Here is an 8,499-nt window from a genome sequence, read left to right as displayed (position 1 = left end):
AGCCTCAGCTCAAGCGTATAGAACAAACTTGCTAACAAACTTACTAACTTTATTTCCTCTATAGGTCGGGCATTTAGCTGGGTGGCTGCTCGTGTGTGTTTCATAAATAAACTTGCTATCTCATTTCCACTATACTGTTGTCTCTCGACTGACTTCATCTCTTGCAAGCAAGACAAGAACCGGGGAGAGGTGTGGAGCCCCCTGACTGGGGTCTCCTTGGTAACAGTTGTGAGGACCAGAAATCCTTCAGGAAGAGTGAAGAAAACGGGAAGTGGTTTATCAGAGAGATCCTGCAGGAGTGGAAAAAACTAAACACTATGAGATACGGAGAAGAAAAAAATCCTACGATTCCTTTTCTTTGTTGAAAGTTGTGTTTCAAAGTAACACTGAAAGGCAGACGTAGGTTCCGGCTGGTTATTGGAACTCCATCAATACCATCTGGAGCGGGGGTATCCCTTTCAATCTCTCATCTCTGCATTTTCTTGGTCGATTTTGACTCCTCTCACGATCAGCAGAAGCTGTTAATGTTTCCGTGGTATGATTGTAAAACCCTATGCAAAAGATTGAGAGCATTTGTCCATAGATTCCTAGAAGTATCTTTCTCGAATTGGGGTCAGGAGTCCGTCATTGAAACAGTCAATATAGCCCAGGGTAATCTGCCCTGCTGATTGGCTTAGGTCTATTTCACATAAGCCCTGAGCTATCTGTGGAGGCTCACCTGGAACCAATGCGCTGAGAGGGTGGAAGACCTGGCATCAGGGTAAGATTACCAGGAGAAACCTGAGTGGGTGCTGGGTGATGAAAACAACCATTCATGAATCTGTTTGTCCCCCACACATGTGGTTGCTCCAATGCTCCCATTTCATTGCAGATCCAGTTAAGTGCATCAAGTGCCTTCTTAATTCAATTCCATTCAACAATCAAGTACTGAGTACCTGTTTTATACCTGGACCTGCATTAGTCCCTGGAGGAACCTCGCTGAAAAAAGACATGTATCCTACTTTTAAAAAGCTCATAGTCAAAAATAAATAAATACATAAATAAATACCCAACAACAAAAACCCCACAACCATTTACAGTTCCTTTTCTATAAAGAACGGACTTACATTTTCTTGTATTTTATTGACATAAAACGTTTGGCCTTCCATTATTGCCTGCTGTAGGTGGCAGGTTCATAGAAGATAGGAACCTAATCTGTTGAACTTGTTTTGTACAAATTCTCAGCTTTTCAGACAACTACTTTTCAGTGAAGAGTCTTCCACTGGACATTTCCAAGGGCTAAAAGGGTACTGAAAATTCATGAATTTATCTGTTTAGCTACCGTCACATACATTGGATCAAAGTAACAGGAAAGAACTCAACAACTGCTGTGAACTGCATTACCATTTACTGACCTCTGGTGTTAAAGCACCAAAGCACTTAATTGTTCTTTAATCTGTCACACAAATTGTCAGAGTTTACATATTTCTCTGATGCATCTCATTTTGTCTTCAAATTTTAAAAAAAGCTTCCACCAATGAAAATGCCCTGTGGCATGACCTCCTAACAAAGTCCAATCAAAATTTATTTTTTATAAAAAGAGATTTCAGGAGATATTTTAGAACCAAGAATTATGTCTGTTTAAACATGGACAACCTGTTCATTTATGAAATAGTAAAAAATGGTACTTGTTGTTTACTCTGTGAGTTAAATAATGCAAACTCCCAAAGAAAAATATATTTTTGTTTATATCTTTATTATTTGTAGCTCTTTGGATCCAGATGTTTGTAATTAGTTCTTTCTTTTCTTCTTTCCAATGTCTATCATGACCTTGACAGTTCCTTCTCCTTCCTTGCAATTTATTGATTTCCCTCTGAAATTTATTTCCCTCTTTCCTGATGACACCTACATTTTTCATGGTGGACCTTTCCTATTTGTTCTTCCTTCTTTTTCTCTCATTTTGTGTCTGTTAGAATTATATCCATAAATGCACATGTATACATGCATTATTAAGCTTTATCTGGTTAAACCAAAAAATTGCATTTAGTAAGACAAGGGTGAATACCATCATTTCCCAAAGAGGAAGAAGAATTTAACTGTATGATGTGAGATTCCATAATTAGTTCCCCTGGTGGCAGTGGAAGCAAATTCTTCTTGGTATATATTTCTAATAAAGGTAATTAAAAGTTTTTTCTTTTTATGTTTATGCCTATGCTACTAGGTACATACAGCTTCATGCATATTAGTCGTTCTTAGTGAATTCTTCCTTTTGTTATTATATAGGTTTCTTCTTTATCTTGGTTAATGACTTTTGATCTCATTTTGCCTGATACTAGTTTTATTACTCGCGCTTTTTACAAGACTAGTATTTTGGTACTAGTATACAAGATTAATGTCTCTGTTCTTCTGCCTTTATTTTCAATTTTTCAGTTTGGCTTTGTTTTAATTAGGTCTTTTGAAAGCAGAGAAAAGGTTGCAATTAAATAAAACCAGTTGATAATTGCTGTAATTTGAACTATTGAAGGTTTTTGTGGCTATTCATATGTTTGGGCTTATTTCTTCTCTCTTACTTTGTACTTTGTGCTATTGCTCTTTCTCTTTTCACCTTCCTTGCTCTCTTTAGATTAATACAAGTGTTTAAATTCTGTTATTTGCAATGTGGAGTTCATGAGTACAAGGTGAGGCAAAACTGTACAGGGTGTGTACAGTTGTGAGTACACAAAACAGATTATTCTTGTATTATTTATGATTTATTGTATTATTTTCCATTCAAACAACTCTAAACCTACTTTTGCCCACCCTGTATTTACATGTGAGGTGGGATATCAAGGGAAGGAAGGGATAGTATTTGTGAGGTAGAGCGACTGTAATTTGGGGTTAAGATAATACACTGTGGAGTCTGTGTGGGCCACAGTTCTGAGGGCACAGTGTACTAGCTCTGTGAAGCTAAAAGGGCATTAAACCTCTCTAAGTCTCATAAAACTTTTCAACAGGTGGTAACAGTATTCCTATTATAGTGGAAAATTTTAATTTCTGTTCAGAAAAAGACCTTGGCAAGCCACTTGGTATAGAATAGATGATGAAAATCTTAAGGTATGAATAATCATATTGCTCCAGGGAAAAATAATGGAATAGTAAGTTTCTCTGTAGGAGAAAAAAATACCTTTTTTAGGGGGGCTTCTGTATGGAGCATAGCGATTGGAGGCCAATACAGCATGAAGGAGGACCAAGCATTGAACATTCTTCAGTGATGATGTGGCTGAAGGACACAAAGAATACAACACATAACGTTCACTGTAAAGTAGCTTCTTTTCCTGAACTATGATTCTGCCCTGTTTCCACAGCCCCAAAACTCCAGTCCACATCACTAAACTTATTGATGGCTTATATGAGATTTTTGTGTATTTATTATCATTTTTAATGGAAATGGGATGGTGAGTAGTCCATAGACTGAATGAAATCATCAGAACTGGTAGAATGAGCCAGAGGTGAGGAAGAAAAGGTACAATCCTTGGGTATTTGTAGAAATCCCAAACAAGGATTCAGATTTCTAAAGGATTCGAGCCTATTATATTAATTAGGAGATGCCAAGTTAACAAGTGGTTACAAAAATGAGGTAGGGATGGAAGATAAAGAGAGCAAAGCTCTTGCTTAAGTGGGAAGAGGTAAAAGATCTACCTTAGGCAACACTTCAACTGAAACAAGAAGGCAGAATATCTCCTTATTCAACTTCAGCTGGGATGTGGCCATTGGATGACTCAAATTTTTTGCTGCTCTCTTCATGTCTGTGAATGACTGTGACAGTGCAGCAAATATTAATTTGGGGGGTTACGAAACTTTTCATACATAGGTGAATTTTCAAGTACAGAATCCATGAGTAATGAGGACTGACTGCATTGTACCTAGGACTTGGCACCACAGAAAAATCTTCAGTTCTATTTCTAATATTACAAATGAAAAGAAAAAAAATAGAATATCCTCTTTAATTATATATTTCTATTTAAAACACAGTTAGAAAAAAATAAAACACGATTAGAGAAAATAAGACTAGCAATTCTGCGTCTTTTAGAGGTTGTGCTTTGTGCAAAATGTGCGTCTACTTCAGAAAACCAATGTAACAAGTTTCAAAAAATTTAAAGCTTAGTAGTTCAGCTCTTTCTGAGTAAAAATTGTAGGAAAATTTGGAGTAATTTGATCCATTAAAATCAATTTCACTGTATATTCCCCAAAGTCCCGATTGCTTTTTAAGTTTGAGCACTTAAAAACATTTATAGACTACAGTAAGTGCTAACAGAGTACACAAAAATTTGCAATTATTGAAGATTCCTCTTTTGTGCCCTCAATTTCAAAGTAAATCAAACAGGTGTCTAACTCAACAATTCTGATAACATTGACTGAATCAAAAATATAACATTCCACATTAAAAAAACAATTTAAAGACATTAGTGGTAAAAAATATAATGTTAAGTATCTAACTTCCGAATAAGAATCACATTTTCAAAACTCTGTTAACCAGAGTCTGTCAACTGTTCTGGCATCTGTCTCTCCTTTACTTTCATTATTCTCGGGCAACCAAGAGTCATCCAATATAAAAATTGCATACGGCATTAGGAAACTCTTATTTTTTATAAGTATTTATATGTAGCGTCATTAGGGTTAGATCCCTCTTTATACAGTGTCAGCATAAAAATAAGACTTCAAAAAAAAAAAAGACTTCAGCACAAGACAATTGAATAGTGACTGCCTTTTAAGAGTTAGAAATGAAGCTCGTTGGTGCTGCCACATGGGCGGCTGTCTGAGTGTGGTAGTGAACAGAACTTTTAATCTGACTAAAGCTTTAAGGTGCTCAGAATTATAGGCACCTGATTAGTGATCAGGATTTCTCTGCCAGGGATGTGGAGGGAAAGAACTTGATGGAATGACTGGTGTCTTTCCCATAGCGGATACTAGTTTACCCTGTAGGGTTCATGCCTTCCTTCGTCTAGTGGAGCCATGATCTCTTGCTTGGTCTTCCTTTTCTCCAAGGAATAGATGTCTTTAATTTTGGTCTTCCAGCACTAGAAAAGTACTCTGTGATATAACATAGATAATAGAGCTACATTAACTGGATCATTTGGGAGCTTGATTTTACAAATGTGGCCTCATTAGCAACATGCTTGACCTGAATAAAGTGAATGTGGCACCTGATACTCTTGTCTGCACATGCTTAAAAGTATAAGCAGTAAATATTTGTTGACATGAAGTGAATACAATATATGGACGAAAACAAAACAATCTCTTTGGAAACGCTTCAGTCTGAGGTCCAAATGGTAAGCAGACCTGCCACTGCAGCATCAAACCAGCGGCTGGAGAGTGTTCAGAAGTGGTGTTACAATGCGGCAGGGTCCAATAAACTGGGTTCATGCGAAACAGCGCAATGTCTGTGGATGACGATGTAAAAGAAGCCATGAGTGAACCTGTATAATGATGGGGTGCTCTGCATTAAGAGAGCAGTGGACCTGTCCCCGAGGCATCGGGGCTTGCCTAAGGAGCAGCGGACAAAATATGGGGGGGATAAAACTACCTTGAACCATATCTGAAAGAGGCTATTCCGGAAAGGAAAGAATGGGCAAAAAAATAATCACGTAATCAAAATCTGTGGGTGCAGCGGTCCTCAGGATTTTAATGATGCTGGTAAAACCTGAAATGTACAGTTTAGAACCATCTGGGCTACAGATACATTACTTTAGATATATGTCTATTATTTTTTAAAGAAAACCTATGTTTTTATTTATTTACCATTATTTGGAGTATTAGATCCTAGACTGGGAGACCAATGAGGCATTATTTATATCTGCAGGTAAGATACTAATTTATTTAGGACTTTTGCCCTGTGGGAGGCGTGATCACACTCAGCAGAGTCTTTGGAAGCTCCTTTCAGTAATGTGACTATAACATCTCCCTTTAGAGATGGAGGTCTGTACCTATGTCTCTCTCTATACCTATTTACATGTAGACATATAGATATGTCTCTATACCTCTCTATAAATAGGTATATAGATGTGTGGAGATATACAGATACATGTGGATATAGCTATGTCTGTATCCCAAGAAGTTAGTTTGATCACAAACAAAATTGATATAAAATAAACAAGGACACAAATGATTAACTTTGTTACCTTATTATTTACCTAACTCCTTGTTTCTAGCCTAGGACGTGGCTTTTTGTTTATTTAAAAGGATTCTGGTTGGAGACTGTCAAAACTACTGGACCAAGGGCGACAGGGACTATTAGTAAATACTAAAATACATGTTTTGACTTGGTTAGAAATTGCTTAGAACATTAATCACGCTTATATCATTTGACTAAATTGTCTCCTTCCCTGTTTTATTTCAATCTCCACTTGGTTGTCAATAAAGAGAAAGCACCCTGCAGTGCAGTTTATTTTCTACTTGCCCGACTTCTCTTAATGCGTTCTGCTTTGTCTTCAAAAGATAAGTGCAGAAATTTGCAATGATTTAAAGGAATAGAGAAACTTCCAGGCCAGAGTCTATACTTCCTCTATGTGACCTAGAAAGAGGGCAAACCCATTAATGCAGGATTCAATTTTCTAGCAGAGACACCGGGCTTATCGAGGCAGACACTCACTCATGGTAGGCCTCAGGACCCTCACACACACGAACGGCAAGAGTAGTTTAACTTTCTTACTCGAAATCAGATATGATACCGTTCCTGATCACGCTCAGCACTGACTCATTGTTTCCTGCTGTGGGAAACTAGTCAGTGCTACCAGCCAAGGCAGCTGTGGAGTGGTCCAGGCGGTGATTGGTATCTTTGGAAAGAATGAGGCAATGGGACATTTTGAGAAGGCACGCAGGTTTGTGTCCAATAAGCCGGGTTGTCAAAGTCTTCCTGAGGGTCATCTCCTTTCTAGCCATCTAGAAGAAGAGAGAACACAGAGAAGAATATCTGGGAGGTTTTTATGAGATTGGTCTACAAGGCAAACATCACTTCTGCTCACATTCCATTGACTGACTAGAAGTCAGCCACCCAGCCACCTTTAATTGGTGAGAGGCTGGGAAATGTGGTCTAACAGTGTACCTAGAAAGAAAGGTAAGCATGGGCTTTGAGGGGAATCTGGCATATCTGCTATATATTTAAGAAAGTGAGGTCTAGAGAAATCGAATGCCTTGCTAAAAGTCATCAGAGCTTAGAGTCCAACTTTTCCCTACAATGATGTGCTTCCTACTTTTTGCCTCCCAAGCTGCCTGCAAGTCTGTGGTTATGAGCATCCATACTCTGTTTCAAACCTAAGGGCTGACCTTTTTGCTTGGTTTTGAAAGGAAAGTATGGTCCTGGCTGGTGTGGTTCAGTTCATTGGAACATCATCCTGTTGTAGATCAAAAGGTTGCAGATGCAATTCCCAGTCACGGCACATACCCAGGTTGCCGGTTCAATCCCCGGTCGGGGTGCATATAAGAAGGCAACCAACGGATGTTTCTCGCTTACATCCATGTTTCTCTCTCTGTCTCTCCCTTCCTCTCTCTCTAAAAGCAATAAAGAAAAGTTCTTGGGTGAGGATTTTAAAAAAAGATGAAAGTATGGGCCATGGGCATTTAGAAGGTACATTTAATAGACCTAACTATATCTTACTTCATTTGGTATTTTAAATGAAAATCTGGAATAATGGGAGAAAGCTCAATTTACACAACTTTATAGTTAAAGTTAGTAATAATTGGCTGTTTTAACTAATAAAAGTAGAGAACTTCTTGCTTGACATTTCAGTGAACCACTAAACCAAAACACTCAAATTATGGCCCCTCTGTCACAAAATGTAGGTAGATGCTTTATTTTTCCCAGTCTATGAAGAAAAGCAAGGCATTGTAGTTTAGTAAATGTGAGTTAAACCAACCCAAAATATGCAGCCACAAACAAATGTTATAAACAGAGTATTTCAAATATTACAAAACATAAAGTAAATAAGACTTTTCTAATAGTTCAGAACATTGGCTAAACCTCAAAGTTGGGGTCAATGGACAAGTATTCATGATCTAAATAAATGTGCTAGACACATTTTTGCAGCGCGCACTTAGCAGGCAATCATTCAGATCTGCGAACATCAGTTAACTCTAGTCTGCTTTAGAGGGGGCTGGAGACTTGCAAAGTGGATTATTGGAAGAGAATTTTTGGGAGTAGAGAATACTATGGCATTTTCTTTTCTTCATGGGAAAGAAAAGGGAGGATAGGGGAAGATTGCTTATTTCCTTTTCCTCAAGCCAGGTGAGAGGGTACTGAAAAGAACCATCTAGAAAATTAAAAGCAATTTGCAACATGAAAAGATCTGCGGTCACTTCTTGTCTGGAAAACTCTGCAGGCAGGAATCAGACTGGTGTGTTTCCTTTGTTGATGAGGCAGGGATTGAGCCAGCAGTTGATTAAGCTGTCCTTCATTAATTTGGTGGGAATCAAACATTTATGGCTCGTTCTGCAGGCCAAATGGGCACATGGAGAAGATAACTAGGCTTGAGTTTTCTCAGGATC

The 8,499-nt window shown here is 38.0% G+C and overlaps 1 pseudogene; it reads left to right on the top strand.

The window, feature by feature from the left end:
- Window positions 1-5,285: 5,285 nt before the first annotated feature.
- Window positions 5,286-5,599, top strand: LOC112307144 (cytochrome b-c1 complex subunit 7 pseudogene; annotated as a pseudogene).
- Window positions 5,600-8,499: the final 2,900 nt, after the last annotated feature.

Source organism: Desmodus rotundus, chromosome 1 (genome assembly GCF_022682495.2).
Source record: "Desmodus rotundus isolate HL8 chromosome 1, HLdesRot8A.1, whole genome shotgun sequence".
Classification (NCBI taxonomy): domain Eukaryota; kingdom Metazoa; phylum Chordata; class Mammalia; order Chiroptera; family Phyllostomidae; genus Desmodus; species Desmodus rotundus.
This window is presented reverse-complemented; position numbering and strand designations above follow the sequence as displayed.